The sequence below is a fragment of the Ovis aries genome, chromosome 5 (assembly GCF_016772045.2).
Source record: "Ovis aries strain OAR_USU_Benz2616 breed Rambouillet chromosome 5, ARS-UI_Ramb_v3.0, whole genome shotgun sequence".
NCBI lineage: Eukaryota > Metazoa > Chordata > Mammalia > Artiodactyla > Bovidae > Ovis > Ovis aries.
Window position 1 is genome coordinate 100576814 of NC_056058.1, and position 25849 is coordinate 100602662.

A 25849-nucleotide genomic window follows, 5' to 3' on the forward strand; every position below is an offset into this window, starting at 1 on the left:
ATAAATACAGGCTTCATTAAGCACCTGTCTGCACCATTTACTGAGGTTATTCAAGTTTAAAGCAAGAATAGCAATGGAGGATTGTGCTTCAGTTTGAATATCAAAATTTATTTTGACTAAGGTCAAGACTGCAAAGTGAAGTGAAATAGAAACCTCTTTCATGCACCTCTAATTCCTGGCAGCCTGAAGATTGTCTTCGGTATCCCTTTGGGTTTCCAAATCACTGAGAGGTTACTATTTTTCCTCTTTATTCAAAGAAACATTTGGGCAGCATTTGTCCTCTTGTTGGAGGCATTCAAACAGTAAAGGTTACATTCTTATTACAAATTATTATGTACCCTAAGAATGGGCGAGGGGTCGGTGGGAGGGATAGACACATGCAGAGTGCCCTGTGGGCTTCAAGCCTTTCTTAGCCCCAGCACAGAATCAGGTGACTCCTGGGTTACACCTTTTATTCCAGGCATCACTGGCTGCCCTAAGCTTTGGGTACTTTGTTACACAGACGTTTCCCTCAGTGTCAGAGCCAAGTATTAGAGTTTTGTCAACTGCTTCCAAAGGCTTTGCCATGTTAGTCTTGAACTCCCAATATCCTTAAGAGAAAGCTATTCCAAGGGACTACTAGCCAATAAGTGTGTGACCACTTTTGAGAAGTAGCAAGCAATAATCTTGGGGGTTGATTCTTCCTCTCCCTGGTTAATGGATTGCTTTATTCATCAGTGTTACCACCTATAGGGCCTCTTAGGCACTACATTGCTGAACATTATTTCTTCAGGCAACAGCTCCTTAGAAAGCATTTTTTTAAATTTGTTTTTTATTGAAGGATGATTGCTTTACAGAATTGCAATGTTTTCTGTAAAATCAAACATGAATCAGCCATAGGTATGCATATATATATATATGTATATATATATATATATATATATATATAATTTCCTAGAATTGACTGGTGAAGTAAGATTTTGAAACCAAGCATGAAATCGTTGTATTTTTTCCACAGCCCAATAGTTAAGGTGATTTCCAAGACTGAGTGCCTTAGTGTATATATTGAATATGGGAGTCAATCGCTCCCTCTCTTCAGTGTCTCCCCTTAGAGATTTGAGATCTAGAAATATGAGGTCTTGTGCACAGAACTTGTTGATGGCTTAAGGAATGGCTCTCACTTTCCTGCATGTTATGAGAACATTCAGAAAACTAAGATCATGGCATCTGGTCCCATCACTTCATAGCAAATAGATGGGGAAACAGTGGCTGACTTTATTTTTCTGGGCTCCAGAATCACTGGAGATGGTGACTGCAGCCATGAAATTAAAAGATGCTTACTCCTTGGAAGGAAAGTTATGACCAAACTAGACAGCATATTAAAAAGCAGAGACATTGCTTTGCCAACAAAGGTCTATCTAGTCAAGGCTATAGTTTTTCCAGTGTTCATGTATGGATGTGAGAGTTGGACTATAAAGAAAGCTGAGCGCAGAAGAATTGATGCTTTTGAACTGTGGTGTTGGAGAAGACTCTTGAGAGTCCCTTGGACTGCAAGGAGATCCAACCAGTCCATCCTAAAGGAGACCAATCCTGGGTGTTCATTGGAAGGACTGATGTTGAAGTTGAAACTCCAATACTTTGGCCACCTGATGCGAAGAGCTGACTCATTTGAAAAGACCCAGAGGGGTGGGATGGGGAGGGAGGAGGGAGGGGGTTCAGGATGGGGAACACATGTACACTTGTGGCAGATTCATGTTGATATATGGCAAAACCAATACAATATTGCTAAGTAATTAGCCTCCAATTAAAATAAATACATTTATATTAAAGAAAATAATAAAAAAAGAAAAGACCCTGATACTGGGACAGATTGAGGGCAGGAAGAGAAGGGGATGACAGAGGATAAGATGGTTGGATGGCATCACTGACTCAATGGACATGAGTTTGGGTGAACTGAACTCCGGGAGTTGGTGATGGACAGGGAGGCCTGGCATGCTGCAGTTCATGGGGTCGCAAAGAGTTGGACACGACTGAGCGACTGAACTGAACTATGAGAAAACAAATCATATGTCCTAAGGATTCTCCAGGAATTCTCTATTTATCCTTCCAGATCCACCAGCTTCCTCCTTGTTCTGTGGCCTAAGTTGTCATTTTGGACTGTATAAGTGGGTACCCTTGACCTCTGGCTTCCGATTTGGCCAAGTATGTCACTGGTAGGACATTTGAGGGCGAAGGTGAATGAGGCAGGGACACTGAATCCCACAGCACACTCTAGTATTCCTTTACAGCGGCTGCTCTCTCAGTCCTAAGGCGTGCCTGACTTTTCACGTGGGCCAGCGCTGGTATTATGCGTCATGTCATCTCTTCTTGGTTTACTTTAACACTATCCACAGTTTGTAAATAAACCCTTAGGTAAGTGTTCCTCCCTTACTCCTTTTATTATAGTATCTTTCCTCCTGTGACTTTGACAGATCCAAGGGCATTTTGTAGTCCTATGATTGCAGTTGAGAATAACTGATTCAACCCATATGCGTCTTTACCAAGTATGATGCGTTCCCCAAATGCTTTCTACACTCTGTGGATGCAACGGATACTGTTTGTGTCTCATCAAATTTTATTCTAAAGTCTGTTCTTAGTTTCTTGAGATAAGACATCTCCCTTACCTTACTGCATAGTCTTCAGTTTGATAATGTACATTCCTAGATTTGGAATTCAGCAGTGTATGGACACTAATCTTCCATGACACTGAGCAGATGTCACTATTTATTTCCAAGAGAGCTGAGGGAAAGGATTAGAATGTGAAAAGGGTCAGCTGTTTCTCTGATTTTGTAACGCTGAGCAAAACTTCTAGCATCTCTAGATTTTAATTTCCATTTAAATTAAGTAAGAAAGCTGGGTCCAGTGAATACTTGTTTCTGTGAATGCAGTTTTATTTCTTTATTAAGCTTCATCAATATGTCTGGCACTCAGAAGACTGATCTTGGTGTGTTAAAAATCTAGACCAACTTGATGGAAAATGATACTAGGAAGTGTCATTTTTACCCCTAAATTATGTTCCTTGGTTCTTACATTTCCTCACTTGGGATCCATTCTTTTTTGCAAAGTTCATGGATAGTCTCTAGGCAAGGTGTATAGTCCCTTGATTGTATGTTGGAAGACTGGCTGGGTCCATGTATGTTTCTCTGGGGAGAGTGTCCATATCTGATACCAGATGCATAAGTTTTTCCTTTCCAGCAGAAAAAAGTAAGGCTTACTGTCCTATTCCTTTTCCTCACACCTATTCCTTGAAGACATGGGGGGTGCTAAAGTTCCAGGCTGCCAAATATATAATTAATACATGACCTACTGCCTTCATACATGCATTTTTCATGTACCATGAGACATCTTCCTTTCACAGGTTTTCATATTTCTTTAAAATATTCTGATGTATTTTCAGATCAACCTTTGACTTGCAGAAATAATAAAGAGGCTTTTTGTCTATGTGACTTTCTTTTTAACTATAAGCAGCAAGCATATTCCAGGACTCTTTTAGGATAAAGAGAAGAAAGCAGAAGGTTGCTCTCACAGAAAGAATCAGATTAGGAGTCTTTCAGAGTCAGTGTCTAGGTTGTTTTCAGATGTTTTTCCTTCTCTGAAGCACTAACTTGTCTGATGGAATTCTCATTGAAGTTTCTGTCTCTATCACACTGTTCTATCAAGCCTTTAGGTTCCCTTTCATTGATTTTTTTTCCCCCTCCTGTTTCTCCTTATGAAAGATGTCAGGTCACATCTATAGGATAGTAAGTGGGGGTAACACTTTAGTATTTTCATACAGGATTAAATTCTAGAGGAGGCAGAAAATAAATTTGCCTATGGGTGATGTTTGTGTTTCCAAAATATATCCCTCCCTCCAATATATTTCAGTCTGGTTTCCATCCTCAACATTTACCCAAACCACTTCAGTTACTTTAATCAATTATTGTGTCTCTGTCTCTCTACCTGTCTATCTTTTATCTATCTAATCTATTTTTCTGTCATCTATCTCTATCAATTCATAAAGCATTTTGAGACAGTGTTCTAAGTGCTTTACAAGAATTACCTAATACTTCTTAAGAATTACCTTATTTTATTCTAAAAACCCGTGATTCTTAAAATCAATTTGTACTCTTACAATTATCAAAGATATCAAAGAACATGTGCTTATATAGGCTTATTATGTTGATATTTTTCATATTCTAAAATAAAATTGTGACTGCTTGCAATATTTATTTAGTAGTTTGATAACAATAATGATAAAGCTGTTGTAAAGAATGTAACAAATTTTTATGAAAATAAAAGTATTTTCCAACACAAAAGCAATGTAATGAAAAAAGTGGCACTCTTTGATATTTTTCAATTTTTGAAAAATAACTGATTTAACAAAAGACAGCTAGACTCTCATATCTTCTCTTGTATTCAATCTGTTGTGATATGATATTTTTCTGGAAACATATAAAGAAATTCCAGCCTCATTTAGATATCTAGTTAGGAATAAAGAACTGTTTATTATTTCAATGTTGAATTCAAAATCATGTCAATACATTTTTCATAGTCTGTTGCATTTGAACACTGCAGTGTTTTAAACATCAAATGGATATTTTTGCCTATGTGGAATTTTGGAACATTATACATTAGGCATTTGGTTCACTGAGATACACAGGTGTTGGCAGTATTTACACATTTCATTATATAATATGAAAGATCAAAATATATTAAAATGAATATTTTTACTGATTTGTCCATAACATTCTTTTACAAAACTGACTTTTTTTTCTTTTACCTGAAAATCGACTATGGAGAAGAACACAATGGCAATAATATATGTTAGTGCTGCTTTCTTGGCTTTGCAGGTCAAATCATTCAAAAAGGCAAATAATGTCTGAGCATTATTAGGAAAGCAGTTTTGATCTCACGAATCTCCTGAAAAGGTCTCCAGAATCTCCTTGTGTCCACAGAGCACGCTTTGATAAAATAGCTGTTCAAAACAGCTGTATTGCAAATGAGGAACTGAGGCAAGGAGAGTTTAGTGGCTTCCTCTAGGGTACAGAGCTCCAAATGAACGAGGTGGGGTTCTCACTGGCGTGACCTGCTGAAGTCCTTGCTCTTGAACTCCATTTTAATAAATCAAGCATCTTTTTCGGCTGTCGCTTTATTTTATCAGTGTCGTTGGGCATCACTGCCGCTGCCTCTCTCGGCTGCTTTCTTACCTCTGCTTACATAGTGTCAGCCTCCCCTTCTTTTCCTACGCCACATAGGCGGTTCTTTTTCTGCCTTCTTTGCAGTTACTTTCTCCTGTAACTACATCCTCAAGCTGAAATACCTTCAAGTTACCTCTTTCCTTTTGTCTCTTCCCCAGTTTAAACTCCCTCTAGGCAGTATCCAAGGGCCTGCCTTCATTACCTTGAAATGCAAATGACTCAAAGCTTTGCATCTCCAGCTCTCATTTCTCACCAGTAAAACACTTTTATTTTTAACTCATTTTGCATGATGTCTTCCTTCAAATATATTCTAAACGCTATAGGACCATAAGTAGAACTAGGCACCCTTTTCCCACTCATGTATAAAGTGAAGTTGCTCAGTCCTGTCTGACTTTTTGCGACCCCGTGGACTGTAGCCCACCAGGCTTCTCCGCCCATGGGATTCTCCAGGCAAGAACACTGGAGTGGGCTGCCATTTCCTTCTCCAGGGGATCTTCCCGACCCAGGGATTGAACCCAGGTCTCCTGCATTGCAGGTTGATGCTTTAACCTCTGAGCCACCAGGGAAGCTGCTTATTTTCTATATCCTATTTAATAAAGTTCTTACCATCTATCCAGTTGTAAGACAGGAGCCTAAGAGTTACTGTCACTTTTTTTCTCTCTTATGCCGCCATCCCTTTAATACTCCCATCCTCGAGTTTGCTCCTGTATCTTGTATGGTGACTGCAATATTCCCTTTTAAACATTTTCAACAGTGGGGACAAAGTATCATACACATTCAGATCTGTTTCCTTTCTGCTAAAAAATTCAGGGTCTCTTCACTGCCTTTCTGATAAAGCCTAATACTTTAGGGTAGCCTGTGAACAGAATGACTATGGGCCTCCAGTCACTCAGTAACTGGTACGTCATGTATGCCCAATGTTATTAGTAGAAACCCATTTCACTCTGAAAAGTGCCTTGGTTTGCATGAGGAGTGTACATCATCACCACGCCTATGGGTGTTCAGTATAATTGGATCTCTGATCTCATCACGTACAAAACTCTTCCTCGCTCTAAACTTCAACAGAAGGCTTTCTTTAAGTTCTTGAACTACACGCATTTTAATCCACTTACCTCCTAGTATTTCTTCAGATTTCTTTTCAGTCTTCACATTTTGGGGGAGACTTCCAGATTTTACCTGTTCAGTCTCATGGCACCATCAGCATTCTCTCCATAACTCTTGTTCCATTTGCAGTAAACAGTTTTGTGCTGAATTACCATATCGTGTTTTAGACTATAAACTGCAGAGACACCAAATGTGCCCTCTAAGCACATTGTTGTGTCCTCAATATCTTTCAATATTTGAACAAAATGGGCATTCAGTAAAATTATTTTGAAGAAGCAATCAATGCCTGAGATAGTAATTCATAGATTTTTACTAACATCTGTGGGGGAAAAAAATCAATATTTCAATATTTTTGAACACTCTTTAAAATGCAAACATGAATAGCTTTAAGCGTTGTTATGCTCTCCTTTTTTCTGAGTTCGTTCATCAGAGAACTTTTCATCTTTTATAGGAAGAGCGGAGGTGATGAAACAAGTGGGGTCACGGAAAAGACAACTCAAGAGTAGTGGAGTGGCAGGAGTTAAGAGTGTGCATATGAGTGTGTGTGTGTGTGTGTGTGTGTGTGTGTGTGTGTGTGTGTGTATTTGTATGTGAGGGTAGAGTTTGTTGGTGGGGTGAGTGTAGAGTTTATTGGGAGGTGATTATTTTTCTCTGTTTAATTGCTGCATGACAACCTTGTAGGGCAAAACCTCACAACGAATCTATGAGCTCTGCTATACAGGGTCACCCAAGATGGGCGGGTCATGTTGGGAAATTCTGACAAAATGTGGTCCACTGGAAAAGGAAATGGTGAACCATTTCAGTATCCTTGTGTTGAGAATCTCATGAACAGTATGAAACGGCAAAAAGATATGACATTGGAAAATAAACCCCCTCAGGTTGGTAGGTGTACAATATGCTATTGGGGAAGAGTGGAGAAATAATTCCGGAAAGAATGAAGAGGCTGGGCCAAAGTGGAAACAATGCCCAGTTGTGGATGTGCCTGGTGGTGAAAGTAAAGTCCCATTCTATACTGAACAATATGGCATAGGAACCTGGAATGTTCGGTCCATGAATCAATGTAAATTGGTCAAACAGGAGATGGCAAAAAACATTTTAGAAATCAGTGAACTAAAATGGATGGGAATGGGAGAATTTAATTCAGATAATCATAACATTTACTACTGTGGGCAAGAATCCCTTAGAAGAAATGGAGTAGCAAGAGTCCAAAACGTAGTACTTGGGTACAATCTCAAAAGCGACAGAAAGATCTCAGTTAATTTCCAAGGCAAGCCATTCAACATCACAGTTATCCAAGTCTGTGCTCCAGCCTCTAATGCTGAAGAAGCTGAAGTTGAATGGTTTCATGAAGGCCTACAAGACCTTCTAAAACTAACACCAAAGATGTTCCTTTCATCATAGGGGATTGGGATGCAAAAGTAGGAAATCAAGAGACACCTGGAGTAACAGGCAAATTTGGTCCTGGAAATGAAGCAGGGCAAAGGCTAACAGAGTTTTGCCAAGGTAATGCACTGGTCATAGCAAACAGTGTCTTCCAACAACACAGCAGATGGCTACACATGAACATCACCAGATGGTCAGTACCAAAATCAGATTCATTATTTTCTTTGCAACTGAGGATGGAGAAGCTCTATACAGTCGGCAGAAACAAGACCTTGAGCTGACTATAGCTCAGATCATCAGCTCCTTATTGCAAAATTCAGGCTTAAATTGAAGAATGTTGGGAAAACTGCTAGACCATTCAAGTATGACCCAAATCAAATACTTTATAATTATACAGTGAAAGATTCAAGGGATTAGATCTGGTAGACAGGATACTTGAAGAACTACAAATGAAGGTTTGTAACATCATACAGGAGGTCATGACCAAAACCATCCCAAAGAAAAATTCAAGAAGGCAAAATGATTGTCTGGGAGGCCTTGCAAATAGCTGAGGAAAGACTAGATCCAAAAGGCAAAGGAGAAGTACATGCAGATACCCATGTAATTTTACCCTTTACCATTCAATTCAGTTCAGTTCAGTCTTTCAGTCATGTCCAACTCTTTGCAACCCCATGGACTGCAGACACCAGGCCTCCCTGTCCATCATCAACTCCTGGAGTTTACTCAAACTCATGTCCATTGAGTTGGTGATGCCATCCAACCATCTCATCCTCTGTCGTCCCCTTCTCCTCCCACCTTCAATCTTTCCCAGCATCAAGGTCTTTTCAAATGAGTCAGCTCTTTGCATCAGGTGGCCAAAGTATTGGAATTTCAGCTTCAACATCAATCCTTCCAATGAATTATTCAGGACTGATTTCCTTTAGGATGGACTAGTTGGATTTCCTTGCAGTCCAAGGGACTCTCAAGAGTCTTCTCCAACACCACAGTTCAAAAGCATCAATTCTTCGGCACTCAGCTTTCTTTATAGTCCAACTCTCACATCCATACATGGCCACTGGAAAAACTATAGCCTTGACTAGACGGACCTTTGTTGGCAAAGTCATGTCTCTGATTTTTAATATGCTGTCTAGGTTGGTCATAACTTTCCTTCCAAGGAGCAACCGTCTTTTAATTTTATGACTGCAGTCACCATCTGCAGTGATTTTGGAGCCCAAGAAACTAAAGTCTGTCACTGTTTCCACTGTTTGCCCATCTATTTGCCATGAAGTGATGGAACCATTAGAGTGAAATATCTTGACTGAGGCAAGCCACTGGATCTTCCTTTTGTTTTTAATTAATATTTCCTTGGTGAGAGAGTTCATTCTTGCCTCACTGGACCCTCCAGCACCATGGTATTTACTGCAGTTCACTGAAGGAGAGGCAAGGGAAATAGAGCAGCTGTGTGCCAAAAGGGTAGTCAGAGAGGTTGCTGTGTGTAGATTTGTTTAATGAGCACATGGAGGACACTGCCTCTGCCCCCGAGTTATCAGAATTTTCCAGAAGCTGAATACTGGTTTAATACCGTGAGTCACAGGTAGTTTGAAAATGACCTCTGTTATAAATGCCTTGAAGAAGTCTTCAAACAAGGCCACTCTGGGAGCCTGCTCAATTTGGTAAATGTGCCCACATATTTTAGCCCAGTGTTTGCTACTGGATTGAAAAGTGTAAACTCTGATACTAATGGCAGGGACTTTATTTTTAGCTAAAATTATGAAAACTCCTAGTGACCTCTGTTCTACTGCTGAGTGGGCATTATCACGCTACTTTGCTGACTTTCAAAGTGGCACATGACTCCTGTAATTAAATGAGCCCAGGCTCCTCCTAAGCCACTCTGCTTCTACCTTGAAGGCAAATGATGTAATAACTACATGTCAAAATATTTGAGGTTATGTTAAAGGTCTATGTTACTGACTTTATTTAGCTCAAGATGTGGTATGTAATCTAGTCCCTTGGAAGGTACCAAACACAGTTGAAATAATTTTTTGTGTTGTGCGTTTTCTGTGGTTTAGTGATAGTTTTTGCTTAGCAGTTTGTAGAAATCTTCTCAATGTCTAGAGTTCAGTCATCAAAATAATGACTAAGAGTGAATAATTGATGCTTTTGAACTGTGGTGTTGGAGAAGACTCTTGAGAGTCCCTTGGACTGCAAGGGGATCCAACCAGTCCATTCTGAAGGAGATCAGTCCTGGGTGTTCTTTGGAAGGAATGATGCTAAAGCTGAAACTCCAGTACTTTGGCCACCTCATGCAAAGAATTGACTCATTGGAAACGACTCTGATGCTGGGAGGGATTGGGGGCAGGAGGAGAAGGGGATGCCAAAGAATGAGATGGTTGGATGGCATCGCTGATTCGATGGACTTTAGTTAAAGTGAACTCCGGGAGTTGGTGATGGACAGGGAGGCCTGGAGTGCTGCAATTCATGGGGTCACAAAGAGTCAGACACGACTGAGCAACTGAACAGAAGTGATAAGGCTTTTTTATGAAAAAGAAGAAATAATAAAACTTGTTCTTAGGAGTCATCACTGTTTTCTTTCCTCATAATTTTCTATAACTTTGCATTTTGTGATTCTCTGTAACTTTTAGATTGTAACTCAGTCACTGGTACGAATGTACAGAGAAAGAAAATTTGACCTCTATAGTCTCCTTGTTATATGTATAGCAATGATGATTATTCCATTGCTATGGATGTGAGAGTTGGACTGTGAAGAAGGCTGAGCACCGAAGAATTGATGCTTTTGAACTGTGGTGTTGGAGAAGACTCTTGAGAATCCCTTGGACTGCAAGGAGATCCAACCAGTCCATTCTGAAGGAGATCAACCCTGGGATTTCTTTGGAAGGAATGATGCTAAAGCTGAAACTCCAGTACTTTGGCCACCTCATGCGAAGAGTTGACTCATTGGAAACGACTCTGATGCTGGGAGGGATTGGGGGCAGGAGGAGAAGGGGACGACAGAGAATGAGATGGCTGGATGGCATCACGGACTCGATGGATGTGAGTTGTGTGGACTCCGGGAGATGGTGATAGACAGGGAGGCCTGGCGTGCTGCAATTCATGGGGTCACAAAGAGTCGGACACAACTGAGCGACTGAACTGAACGGAACTGATGATTATTTCTTTAAATCTAGAAAAATAGTGAAATAAACAAATTTTAATTAATGCAAATCTCACCATAAATTTAATAATAACATACTGTGAAATTTCAGTAAAATGTTAAACTTTGCCTTGGTTTGCCTTACTTGTTGGGCTTCCCTGTAACTCAGCTGGTAAAGAATCTGCCTGCAATGCAGGAGACTCCGGTTCAGTCCCTGGGTTGAGAAGATCCCCTGGAGAAGGGATAGGCTACCTACTCCACTATTCTGGCCTGGAGAATTCCATGGGGTCACAAAGAGTCGGACACGACTGAGTGACTTTCACTTGCCTTACTTGTTATTTTTGCTTTATAAACAAAGCAAAATTTATTTATTATTTTTATAAATTATACATTTATAAAATTTACACAATTATAAATTACATTTATTATAAATATATTTATTATTTATTTTCAGAAATAAATCTATCTTCTAGAATTAAGGACTAAGGAATAAATAAGACAATGTACATGTAAAAACTCAAAAATCTGATCATTTTGAAACTTTTTGCTTAGATTTTATAAATGTTATGTTTTCCACTTAGGCTATAAATTAAATGCCACCTCTGAACAATTTTTGAAGTAGATAATTCATTTTGAAGTTTGAATTTTATTCTCTACATTGGTCCAAGTATTCTAGAATAAATGTTCTATTAATATTTCTTTGATAATCATTTATTAAACTCTATTAATGTTGAGAATCATAGTTAAAACTATACATCTTTACCAGTCAATATCATTAAATAAACATTTTGACTTTCCTTTATTATAGAATGTGCTATGCTAAATTATCAGTATTTCTTTAGGTCTCTCCTCATATCAAGTATAAAAACATCTTTTGGAATAATATTGTGATTTATTTAAATTTGTGTCTACCAAACAGGAACAGTTTCTGGTCTATGGCCAGAACTGAGTAACAGATTGTTAGATGGGTAAAATATCTATAAAATGCACATAATCATAAGGGGGCAAACTTACCAAAGAGGGACTTGACTACTGAAGACCCAGATTCAGACAGGTGACCCCAAAACAAATGCGCCAGCAAAGAGGTTTGCTGACATGCTGCGGAGTCAGGAATTGATTCCCTGCTTCTTGCTTCATGGTGTGTGTGTGTGTGAGAGAGAGAGAGAAAGAGAGAGAGAGAGAGAGAGAGATTTTGCAGGAGAAAAGGGGACTGTCATCATTATAGGGCAGGAAAAATGGAGCCTAAACAAGCCATATGATTTGTGAAATTCAAGATAGACTTAATTTGAGAAACATCATCCTAAAGGTTCATCAATTCATTCAACAAATATATATTGAGTGCTTGCTATATGCATTATTTTAAATTGTGAGAAAACAGAAGGGACAAACAGAGCCTTACTCAGAGTCCACATTTTAGTTAATCAAAATAAAAAAAATATTTGGGGGATAAAGAGGGTTCCTTGTTAGAGAGACAGAAGAAAGTTGTTCTCCTTGTAAAGCCAATATTTTATTTTATTTTATTTTACTTTATTTTACTTTAAACACAAATACAGTATGCTAACACATATATATGGAATTTAGAAAGATGGTAATGATAACCCTGTATGCGAGACAGCAAAAGAGACACAGATGTATAAATCCAATATTTTAAATCACGTCTGGAAAAGAGATGGCCGAAGAAGAGTTCCAGGGTTTCCACCCAGTTCTTTCAATACTTAGTAGATCTATCTGGAAAGAAATTATTCCCCTTGGTTTACTTAACCCCCACATGCTACAACTTAAGCTAGTTTCCTCAGAGTCTGTGTCCATAATGGGAATGAAGATAAAGAAAGGATAAGCACTAAGATGAAATAAAGGTCAGGAGAGGCATTTTTAACAGGAAAGAAAGTGTGAAAGTGAAAGCGTCAGTCAATCAGTCGTGACTCTTTGTGACCCCATGGACTGCAGCCCACCAGGCTTCTCTGTCCATTGGATTCTCCAGGCAGGAGTATTGGAATGGGGTGCCATTCCCTTCTTCAGGGGGTCTTCCCAACCCAGGGACTCCCACATTACAGACAGATTCTTTACCATCTGAAAAGTGAACAAGAAACTGTATTTAGATTTATTTCGAGAGCAAGGGGAAATGAGAAAAGATGTTTGTGAAAACACCATCCCTACTTGGCTAAGATCCCAGATGATTATATTTAGACCTAGATATTAATTTTCACAACCTCTCATATTTATTTTACTCAGTATGGTAAACAGATATTCTTTAATCTATTTTTATTATTTGCTTCTCTTTAAACTTAAACATATCATAATTTTCTTTACCATTTAAGGGTAGATTTCATTGACTATCTTATTTTTCTTCTGATCTGTAAGTCCCCAAATAGCCATGGTCACCTATTTTGCAGAAAATTGTTGTATTTCTTACTCTGTCTTATTTTGTGCTTCTTAGAAATAATCTTTCTGTTTTAGATATTAGATGTAGTATATTTTATAGTAAAGGAGCATTGAGATGTCATTGGAAGCTCTCTTGAAGTTATCTCTTTATGAAACTCTGTCTTGACATGTAATTGAAGAAAAGACACTTGCCCACATCAAAACTTGGGCATGAATGGAGAGTGCAGGAAGGGCTCTTCTTCCCTGGGTGACGTGACCAGTATACACTGTCTGTCTCAGAAACGTAGCTTTGGTGATTGATCACTCTGGTTTCTGTATCATTCAACATCATTCAAAAAATATTTTCTTGTGCTGCTTATAATTTTATTTACTTGATTTTCTAGTTGTTTTCTTTGGTTTTAAATGCACTTTAATGAACTGCCACCTTCTCAAAATGTCCTTCTAAAAGAAGGTAAACATTCACTACGACCTTTTCTGTTTCCCATGGTACTTCCAGTTCACCTATTGGTTTCCATGTACAATGGGTTCAATTAAAAGTTCCTGCTTCTGCCTACACACCCAGTCTTCTCTCTGCATAGTCTTTTATGAGAACAACAACTTTTTCTGTAGGTAAAATCATCAATTCACTGAAAGCGTGTAATTTATTAGCCTCCAGTCTGTGCAAATTTAGGGACTGGGGTATTCTTAATCTCAAATTCAGTTGATTAAACCTAAGGATTGAATAGTTAATACAAGTTACACATTTGCACAGCCATCCCTAATGTTTATAACAGTGTATGTTTTATATAACATTTACATTGCTCTTCTTGTCAATCAGCTTTAGCTATTAGTCTGATGAGGCTAGACAGGTGGTTGGGGTATGTACACAGTCATGAGGGTATAGGAAAAGCATTTAAGCATATTTGGTCACATAGATGTGTAGAAAGATAAAGAGGAATGCAAAGAGAGAGAGGCAAGTGTGGTTTCCTTTGTGACCATAAACTTACTGAACGTCATTCTTTCACTTTAAACTATTCAGGGCTGTGAGTCCAATTCTCCATTTTCTTCATAGACTTGCACGTTTTAATGAGTATTTTTACTAACTGTGGTTCTACTTTGACCTTTTAAAAAGCTACCTTCCTATGTGGTTACTGTCTTCCTTTTCCAATGATAGTTCCCAAAAAAACAGTTTAAACTGTAACCTCTAAAACCACTTACGCAGATCTCACCTATAAAATGGAGTGTGTATCCTCACCACAGTGCATTCACATTGGCATTGGAAAAGTAAAACCTTAATTTTAGAGTTATGAAGTTGAAAGTCTACCACCACAAAAATGCACGTGATGACATTTACACAGCCTCAGTGACATGACATTTCAAAATGGGAACTCCAAGGCTCCTGACTGTGCCCACCTGCCAGTCATTATAGACCATCATACGTTTCTCATACGTTTCTTCCTGACCATATTATTTATAGAGCTTGACCAACCTGTCAGAGAATAATAACAGTATTTTATACTTCTGGTGTGCCCTACATCTCAATGCTCCTTACTAACATGAATAAATTCCTATATCACTTCTGTGCGGTATTGGATAAATATTATGACATCAAGTTTTACAGATGGGGAAGTTAGAAAATGAAGCACAGATGTTACATAATTTTCTCCAATCCTGAGTCAATATGTAGCACTTTTCTACAGGCCATATAAATAATACCAAGGATCAAAACTGATGTTCAGGGAAGTAGAGATGGGCAGAGGGAAGTGGGGTTCATTGAAGCCAATTGAATGTGGAAAAGCCACAGTGGGAGTAGTTAAGCCCAGAAGGTGATTGAAAAAAAAAACAACAGAGGTATTAAGTCACTATGATTTATTTATAGCTTCTATCCTAGTGACTTCCCAAATGAATCTGCAGTTAGAGGATTAGGATTCTCTTCTCCTCTAAGGTATTTCTGCAAGAAAAAGAATGAGAACAGAACTAGGAAGCAAATTGCATTAGACTCCTAATGAGGGATTATTGTCCAGTTGGTCTGATTGATAATGAATTTCCTTGGATGGATTAAGGAAATAATTGATTGAGAACTCATATTTGTGATATCTTTAGCACTAGAACTCTCATCTTTGTTCTTTTCTGCCCCCTTAATCTTTATCCACATGAGCTCATGGTTACATACTTCCTCTCTTTGCACAAAATATATTGTATATGTAATATATTTATACATATTTACATTATTCAATATATATTGAATACAAATTGGATGTATTCTTCTTCCATATACAGACACCGCTTTTTCTTGTTTGTTTGTTTTGTTTTTTCTTTGGTTGTTGTTTTCTGTTTTGTTTTTTAGACACCACTTTTATGTTCTTAATAGTTGGATTTTCTCAGGATCTCAGATTAAATCAAAGTTTCTTGTGCATGCAGAGGCCACATGATTAAAAGAATCATTTGCATAGTTATGTCCTTAATATCTGTCTCCCACTGTAGACTCCTTGAGAATAGCAACCATCTGTCAGGTTTCCACCCTTTCTTCTGCCTTTAGCACATACCAGAGGGTCTGACATATGGTAGGCGCCCATTAAAAACTTCATGAAAGAGTGATTGGATAAGTGAAAGAAGGAAGCAATGAAATGTTGCACTTGAATGGATCTTGATCAGAGTCTAAGGAAATCCCCAAGACTGGAGCCATGACTCGTTTGTGAAATTCCCTGCAATTTCAAAAGCTTACCAAGGCCTCCAGAAGGATAGCGTGTAATGTGCCAGTGGACCATATAAGACACTTGTGGAAAGTAACTTTAGGATGAGAGTTAAAGGGATTCGCTTTTTCACCTGTAGAGAACCTAGGCTTCCAGTGAATAGGCTAAGCAATTTGAGGGAACCACTTGACAGCAGGCTCTAAAATTAAGTTAAAGAAGCTTGTCATCATTGTAAAAAACAAATTAGATGGGCATTTCAGTTACCCAATTTTCTAGTAAGCAGAGGATTAAGTGGGAATAGAAATTGCACACCAAAGAATGTAGGTGCACTGAATTGTGAAGATGGCATTTGGTTCTATTGAAACACTACAAATAGTTTCTTGATTACTCTACAATGTCATGACTACTTTTTCAGTTACTTTGTTTTAGACAGTGGAGATTCATTGGCAGTCAGGGTCCCAGTCCTCGTAGAGGCTACATACAATCGCATAGAACCAGGCATTATAAACATAAATATATAAATATGGTCATTTATATCATGGTTAGAGTTACAAAGAAAATAACATGGTGTTTTAGGGATTAGAGAGTGATAGGGTAAAGGCAGAGGTGGATGGATGGCTTTTTTCAATCCAGTTGCCTGAAACAGTTTCTATAAGGACATCAAAGATGAATGTGAAAGGATAAAAAAGGAATTCTATGTGTTAAGAACTGAAGGAGGAACTCCCTAGGATGGAGGGTAGGGTGGTGACTCTCAGCCATAATTGCAAAGGCCCCGAGGTGGGAAAGAGACTGGCAGAGTATATTTGAGGAAGGGAATGGGGAGTCAGTGTCATTCTGAACATAGTTGGGGGAAGGAACCGCTATAAAAGGAGTCTGGACATGCAGGCAGCAGGCCTGGCTACTCAAAGCGTGGCTCATGGAAGAACTGAATGTACATGGTTTAATTTACTTTTATAAAGAGTCACTCTGGGTCTTAATGGAAAAATTGAATTTGTATGAAGACCATAGCAGAGGGTGAGTTTCTGGCAGAAGTCTGGGTGGCATTATGATGACTAGGAGTAGGCAGATTGAGTTGGAGGTGAGAATACAAAGAAGTGAGTATCAGTAGAACTAGGGAAATACGGGTGGGCTGATTGGCAAAGAAAATTGTTTTAAGAAAGAGATGTCCCATAGACACTTGGCCTGAGCAGTGGATAGAGGGTAGTATCATCTACTAAGATGGGAAAAGACTAGAAGAGAAACCGATTTGGACGTTATAACCACAGGTTTGAAATTGGACATACAAAAATATCAAATTGGTCTTTTTAAATCAGGATTTCCTAATAGATAACTGTACTGGAGATATATCATATTTAAAGCCAGTGGACTATGTGAAAATATCTAGAGGTGAAAAGAGAGGAATATACCAGACTTAGGCCCTGAAACACCCTAGCATTTAAAGATTTTGTAAGTCACAGTTACTCAAACTATGCTCCGTAGACCTATAGCATCAGCATCGTTTAGAATCTTACTAGAATTGTGCAATTTCCAGATTTAGTGATGTATCATCTGAATTTCTATAAGAAGTTCTATTGTACAAGATTATATTATAGTAAACAAGGAAGACAGAAATGGTGTAATGATTGAAACAGAACATTTGTAGCATGTGGTATCAGAAATATCAAAAGAAGGAAATGCTTTAGGCAAGAAGGTATGGTCAAACCTATGGAATGCCCTGGTAGGTCAGATAAAGTAAGGACAGAAAATTGTTCTTTGAATTTTATCACATTATTTTCTGGCAAAATCTGTTCTACATTTATCCACATTATTATTAATAATCTTCATCAGCATAAAACATACTCTGTTGGCTTCAAGTCATTTTTTTAAATCTCACACCCATGTCTTATACTAACTCATTATTTTCGTTCTTTTATATTGGAAAACTTATCAAATAACTGATATAATTAATATGATTTGTGTCTTCATTTCTTATTTCCTCTTCAATCAATTCCAGTATGGTTTCTGTCTTTATTGTACCAATTATGGAGAGTAAAGTAGAGTTAAGTATAACAGCTGGACTGGTACAGTTAAATGCTTTTATCTAGGAATTCCTAGGTATTTTATTTAAATATGAAAATATTTTATTTTAAAATACTTAAATAGGTACTGCTAGATAGGCCAATTTTATGTTCATTAGGGGAATAATTCCCATTTCCACAGACCAGTCATATCTGGTATTAAATGGAGCGTCTATGTACAGAAGCATATAAAAATGAGTTGGAACAATCACCTCCATGGTGAAGTGGATAAAATTAATACTGCACCAAGGGATCTGTCAAGATAAATAAAAAGAGGAAGGTGAAGATGTTGACAGCTATATCTATCTGGGCCATGTGTTGATGGAGCATTTAGCAGAAGGAAAAAGCTAGAGTGTGTAAAAAATAGTCTTCATCATTAGGTGAAAAGCTGCCCCCCCCCCCAAAAAAAAGAGGAAATAAAAAATTCAGAGAGCCATATAATTCTGCCATTCTGTCTCCAGCTGTACAAGTGCCGCATGTCTGAAAGATACCACTAAATGCCGGTTGAGAACTCTAGTGAAAGGATATAATCTTTAAGTAACTCAAAGTGCAATGGAACAGAAAAGGCACTCAGCGCTACTGACCTATTAAACAAGGGCTGAGTTACAATCAGAATGTGGCAGTTATGGTTACAGGATAGCTGATGAATAATTCAACTGAGTTTAAATCTTTTCTTCAAGTTACAGAACTAGGCACTGTTCTGGCTACCGAGATTTTTATATCTGTGGTATCAAGTTTAACGGCAAGGAAAATAGTGAAAGTGGAGTCGCTCAGTCGTGTTCGACTCTTTGCAACCCCGTGGACTGTAGCCTACCAGGCTCCTCCATCCGTGGGATTTTCCAGGCAAGAATACTGAAGTGGATTGCCATTTTCTTCTCCAGGGGGTCTTCCCAACCCAGGGATTGAACCCAGGTCTCCCACCTTGCAGGCAGACGCTTTAGCATCTGAGCCACCAGGGAAGCCCACGGCAAGGAAAATGTCTGTTTAACAAAACATTACTAGAGACAGCAGCAAACTCAGTTTCCCAAAGGCAAGTGCAGGTCAAGTAGTGTGTGTGCTGGGCAGTGAGCTGGTTAGGGAAATAATCATAAAGAGGAATCATAAGGAATAATCATAATGAGTCATGAGGGTGAGGAGACATTTCCATGAATCATAAATATGCAATTTCTTGCACCTCCAAAACCAGTCATAAGACATGTTATGTGGGCACACACAAAGTAGAGGTTGAGTGCATGCCTGAATGAGGTAAAAGTTAGGAAAGTTTAAGAAAGGCTCCAAAATATGTGGAGAGGAGGAATGTGAATAGGGCACCAATGTAGCCATTCATAGGGGTCACTCTGGAGAAGAGCAGATGATCCATTTCAACAGGGACATGCAGTGTGCACGCACAGGGATGTTGAGTGCATGGTTGTGAACCTTGCAATGGCCTGACAAGCTCTTCTAGAGGAGCCGTGTGCCCTGGTGTGGATGGTGTGCTCATCTAAAGCAAGGGGCATTTTTCTTCTTGCAAAGACAGTCATGTCCTCTGCCTAAACTTTTACCTTCAGGCTTTTATCTTCCCAGATATGGTATCTTTTTTAAATTTGAATGAACGTGCCCTGTAGGCTCGGGTGCTCTTATATAAGGAGGTAGTATGGAATGGGTCTGGCAAGAGAAGTTAAGGCCATATAGCAGAGGATCCTGAATGTTTCTAGAAGGGATGTTCTTAATTCAGGAGGCAGTATGCAACTAATCAAAAGTGTTTCCAGCAGAGATGGGGCCATGTCTGGAGCTTTAAATCAGACCCTAGAGTGAGTACGATGGGAAAAAAAGGGAGTGGTAAGACCAGAGGAGTAGATCACAGAGCTCTACTTAATATAAGGAGACAATGTATTTCATGAACTAGACAGCATAGATTACGGTACGTATGTGGTGCATGACAGTGAAAATCAAAGTGGCAGTTGCTCAGTCGTGTCCGACCCTTTGCGACCCCATGGATTGTACAGTCCATGGAATTCTCCAGGCCAGAATACTGGAGTGGGCAGCCTTCCCCTTTCTCCAGGGGATCTTCCCAACCCAGGGATCGAACCCAGGTCTCCCACGTTGCAGGCAGATTCTTTACCAGCTGAGCCACAAGGGAAGCCTAAGAATACTGGAGTGGGTAGCCTGTCCCTTCTGCAGTGGATCTTTTCGACCCAGGAATCAGCCCGGGGTCTCCTGCATCGCAGGCAGGTTCTTTACCAACTGAGCTATTGGTGAAGCTCGTGTGATGTATGCATTTGGTGAAATAAGAAAGTACATCTGCATTAGTAAACAGGAAATCAATGTCTATGACTAATAGAAAAAATCAATACACTAATGTATATCTTCTCTTAATGTTTTTGGAATCTAACTATTTTTAAGTTAAACGTTGCCATATTGATGGCAAGATAAGAGTGTCTTTTATCACACTCAGTTCTTAATTTTCACTGTTATTTTACTCTTTCAGTTTTCCATGAGAAAATCAACTCCATCAAAATTGTATGATGGGAATTCTCATAAGACTTAGATCTAAATAAATGGACATTAACCTTTAAATCTTACATATAAACATTAGAAAAATTTATGAATATGTTGCTCTTGATCCATAGACTGGCGTACCTTCAGTCTTTAGCCTACCGTGTTGCCAATGGAAACACACGATTAAAGGAGACATGCGTTGAGACATGTAAGTCACTACATTTTATGTGGTTAGTCCAGGTGGGGGACGAGGGGGGGGGATTGTTAGATAGTGTCTGTTTGTCCCTTCCAGTTTGCTGTCTACTCCTCATTCTGCTCTCAAAGCCAGTGTCCCATCCACATGGACCACAACAGTAGGCCCTCTGTATTCCAGTAGGGTGCAGACTATGGGAAGGCTGTGTCATCTCCTGACTTCCTTGTTGCAGGCTTGCCTGGGGTTTTCTACATCCCTCACAAGTTCTCTCTTCTTCCAATAGCAACTTTCTCTGCTGATCTTCATCTTATGGACTCTGGTAACCGTTTCCCTCTCTTGATCCTGTGAGCTTTCTAGGACTGATAACAGCCCTGCTTTTACTAGCCTCTCATTATCTCGCTGTTACTTGTGGTGTTCTGAAATTTTGTAAATAATCTCTGTATTAAACAGTCTTCAAAGTATCCTTATGTGAAAATGATGTCTGTTTCCTTTTGGAGACACTAACTTAGGGAACAGCTCTAAAGCTAGAGGTTGTAACAGTGTGTGCAGTATGGAGTGGAGGGTACACCCAGATATTGCCTGGAGGACAATATTCAAATATTAATTTTGGGAACATAAAGCTAGGTGAAGGAACGGTTCCTTGGAGAACACAAGTTGGAGATTAGAGAAAATAAGCTGATCTCAAGTTCTAGGAAGGTATCAGAAAATAAAAATTAAAATATCAGGGCAAAACATAAAGTAAAAGAGATGTGGCATCGAAAAACAGGATAGTATGGCTATTACTTTATTCCCCATTTACCTGAATAACTTCAGGAATGGGAACAACATTATGTATTCATACATATCTGAACCTCTGATTCAAAACGCAGCTAAACTAAGACAGTGGAGGTTTTGAAGATACAACAACAATTTTCTTTTATATTGGCAGATCAAAACAATAATTTTCTCTGTCCTTTAAATTTAATGAGTGTTAGAGGAAAGACTGAAGGTGGGAGGAGAAGGGGATGATAGAGAATGAGAGGCTTGGATGGCATCAGCAACTCAATGGATGAGTTTTAGTAAGCTCTGGGAGTTGGTGATGGACAGGGAGGCCTGGCGTACTGCAGTCCATGGGGTTGCAAAGAGTTGGACACAACTGAGTGACTGAACTGACACTGAGATGCATATATGTTAGAAGTGAAGTGAAAATGTTAGTCACTCAGCTGTGTCCGACAATTTGCAATCCCACGGACTTGAGCCTACCAGGCTCCTCTGTCCATGGGATTCTCCAGGCAAGAACACTGGAGTGGGTTTCCATTTCCTTCTCCAGGGGATTTTCCTGACTCAGGGATCGAACCCAGGTCTCCTGCATTGCACATGGATTCTTTATCACCTGAGCCTCCAGGGAAGCCCCCGTATGTATGCTGATTCCCCCAAATATCTTCCAGTTCTTATACCAAATCTGAATCTTCACTTTTTGTAATGATCTGAAGACAAGATACCTTTTCATTCAGTCGCTAAGTCATGTCTGATTCTTTGTGACCCCATGGACTGCAGCACGCCAGGCTTCCCTGTCCTTCACTACCTCCCAGAGTTTGCTCAAACTCATGTCCATTGAGTCAGTGATTCCATTCAACCATCTCATCCTCTGTCACCCCCTCCACCTGCTGCCCTCAGTCTTTTCCAGCATCAGGGTCTTTTCCAATGATTTGGCTCTTTGTATCAAGTGGCTAAAGTACTGAAACTTCAGCTTCAGCATCAGTGCTTCCAATGAATATTCATAATGGATTTCCTTTGGGATTGATCTGGTTTGATCTCCTTGCAGTCCAAGGGACTCTCAACAGCCTTCTCCAGCACCACAGTTCAAAAGCATCAGTTCTTTGGTGCTCAGCCTTCCTCATTTTCCAACTCTCACATCCAAACATGACTACTGGAAATACCATAGCTTTGACTAGATGGCAAAGTAATCTTTGTTGGCAAAGTAATGTCTCTGCTTTTTAATATGCTGTCTTTGTTTGCCATAGCTTTTCTTCCAAGGAGCAAGTGTCTTAATTTTATGGCTGCAGTCCATGTCCGCAGTGATTTTGGAGCCCCAAAATAAAATCTGCCATTGTTTCCATTTTTCACCATCTAATTGCCATGAAGTGATAAGAATGGATGCCATGATCTTCATTTTTGAATGTTGAGTTTTAAGGCAGCTTTTTCACTCTCTACTTTCACCTTCATCAAGAGGCTCTTTAGTTCTTCTTTGCTTTCTGCCATTAGGGTGGTATCATCTGCATTTCCGAGGTTGTTGATATTTCTCTGGGCAATCTTGATTCCACCTTGTGATTCATCAAGTCTTGGATTCTGCATGATATACTCTGCATATAAGGTAATTAAGCAGGGTGACAATACACAGCCTTGATGTACTCCTTTCCCAATTTGGGACCAGTCTGTTGTTCCATGTCCAGTTTTAATTGTTGCTTTTTGATCAGCATACAAGTTACTCAGGAGACAGGTAAGATAGTCTGGTATTCCCTTTTCTTTAAGAATTTTCCACAGTTTGTTTCCCACAGTTTGATTCATACGGTCAAAGGCTTTAGCATAATCAATGAAGCAGAAGTAGATGTTTTTCTGGAATTCCCTTCCTTTTCCTTTGATCCAGCAGATGTTGGCAATTTGATTTCTGGTTCCTCTGCCTTTCCTAACTATTGAAGCCTAGCTTGAACAGTTTTGAGCATTATCTTGCTTGCATTCACTTGTGAATGAGTTCAGTAGTTTGAATGTTATTTACCATTGCCATTGGGATTGGAATGAAGATGGACCTTTTCCCATTCTGTGGGCACTGCTGCATTTTTCAAATTTGCTGCCATATCAAGTGTAGCACTTTAACAGTATCATTTTTAGGATTTGAAATAGTTCAGCTGGTATTCCATCAACTCCAGTAGCTCTGTTCATAATGATGCTTCCTAAGGCCCACTTGACTTCACACTCAAGGATGTCTGGCTCTAGGTGAGTGACCACAATATCATGGTTATGTGGATTATTAAGACCTTTATTGTACAGTTCTTCTGTGTATTCTTGCCACCTCTTCTTAATCTCTTTTACCTCTGTTAGGTCTTTTTTTTTTTTAAGGGAATGTGTTTTTTTAAATTTTATTTTATTTTACTTTACAGTACTGTATTGGTTTTGCCATACATCAACATGAATCCGCCATGGGTGTACACATGTTCCCCATCCTGAACCCCCCTCCCACCTCCCTCCCCATACCATCTCTCTGGGTCTTTGCCACTTGTGTTCTTTATTGGTAAATCATAGCAAATGAGATTTGGGAGAATTATTCAGATGATATGGTATGAAGTATGATAACTTCCAAAGATGTCTACACCATAATCCACAGAGTCTGTGAATATACTTCCTTACTTGACAGAGGGACTTTTTAGCTATGATGAAACTTAGAATCTTGATATTGGGAGATTATCTTGATTATATGTTAGTTAGTTAAGTCACTCAGTCATGTCCAACTCTTTGTGGCCTTGTGGACTGTAACCTACCAGGCTTCTCCGTCCATGGGATTTTCAGGCAAGAATACTGGAGTGGGTTACCATTTCCTTCTCCAGGGACCTTCCCGATCCAGGGATTGAACCCGGGTCTCCCACACTGGAGGCAGACGCTTTACCCTCTGAGCCACCAGGGAAGCCCTGTTGGGCTCAGTATATTCACCAGAGTTTCTGAGAGTAGAGAATCTTTCCTGGCTATGGTCAGTGGAAGGGATGAGAAGGAAAAAAAAAAAAAAGAGAGAGAGAGATGTGAGAGTTCTGGCTTTGAAGGTGGAGAAGGAAGACCACCAGCCAAAGAATGTAGGATGCAGGCAAGGAAACAGATTCTTCCCTAGAGTCAACAGAAGAAAATACAGTCCCGCTAAAAACTTTAGGCTGATAAGACCCATGCTGGATTTATGGAATCATAGATAATAAATGTGTGTTAAGTTTAAAAGTTTATGAGAATTTGTCAAAATAGCGATAGAAAACTTATACCATGATGGATTTACAGGTCATAAAACTTGAAAATTTTGGATAAAGAAATAAAACACAACAGCTAATCCCAGTTGTCTTGGAACTAAGTTGATAAGAGTAAATGCTTATGGAAGAAAGACCCTATACAGATGTGTGTGTAGGGGGGTGGGTTGGGGGTGGGTTGGTGGTGTCATCCTTCTTCAAAAAGAATAAGAAGTCAGTAGGTTAATGGTCAGTTCTGCCAATTAGCTAACTATACGAAAAGTCAATAATTTATGCATGGAAAGTTTGGTATTATTCCCCAACTCAAGAATATCTACTGTTCTGACTTCTGTAGGATATGACAGTGTTGGAGAGAGAGAGATCCCTTGGAGGAAGGCATGGCAACCCACTCCAGCATTTTTGCCTGGAGAATCCCGTGGACAGAGGAGCCTGGTGTGCTACAGTTCATGGGGTCGCTCAGAGAGGAACACTACTGAAGTGGCTTAGCATGTGGGCGCACATGGCGACAGAAAGACCAAGGAGCTTAGGGTTTACAGGGGAGCAAGCTCACTACTGCCACCCGAAGTCACCCCAAACACCCACTCTCCCGCTCATGTCTGTGTGCGCCTCTGTTGAATAGCATACCTGTTTACATTTCTTAATTGCCATCTCTAGAGGCGAACATGCGCATTTGGTATATGATTCCCAGGAATGAAACTTAGGCTTGCATTGGGAATGATTATGGAGATTTTGATCACACTGTCAATATTTACTTTGGTTTTGATCCTATCATTTTAATACTGATTTCTCAAAAATTATCATGAATTTACTCTGCATTTAAGAAGAAATAAAACATTCTGATACCTTGTTTTGCCCATTTCAGAAGGAATGACTACAAGAATCTTGATATGCTGTAGGGACTGATTTTCAGAAAGTGACCCATAGGTTCTTTATAGCCAATGATTCCAGGAGAGTCTAGAGAGTTGTAAATGAGATTCCTCCCTCATTTAGAGAGAGAAACCAAGCAGGTTTCCAACACTTAAAGGAAAGAAAGGATAAGATATGTTAATAAAATAAATCCATGCAGGCAGTTCATTTCAACAGGTCATAACTCAATTTGAAAAGAAGTTATACCAGGAGAGAAAGAATTTTAAAACTTCTTCTAAAGGCATTCAGTATTTTTTAAAAAATTGATGCTTTAGATTTTATGATGAGGATACATTAAAAAAACAGAAGTCAGCTGGATAATTCAATGCCTGGAGATTTTTTCCCACATTGTCATATTTCAATACAGTT

The 25849-nt window shown here is 39.2% G+C and overlaps 1 long non-coding RNA gene across 1 annotated transcript in view; it reads left to right on the forward strand.

Annotated features, from left to right (window-relative positions):
* The window catches only part of LOC121819687 (uncharacterized), a 495504-nt gene that overhangs the window by 417506 nt on the left and 52149 nt on the right, over positions 1 to 25849 (forward strand). The window contains exons 3-4 of the long non-coding RNA XR_009600942.1: positions 20533 to 20609; positions 23463 to 23567. This is a non-coding gene — a long non-coding RNA (uncharacterized LOC121819687). The remainder of the gene's footprint in view (positions 1 to 20532; positions 20610 to 23462; positions 23568 to 25849) is intronic.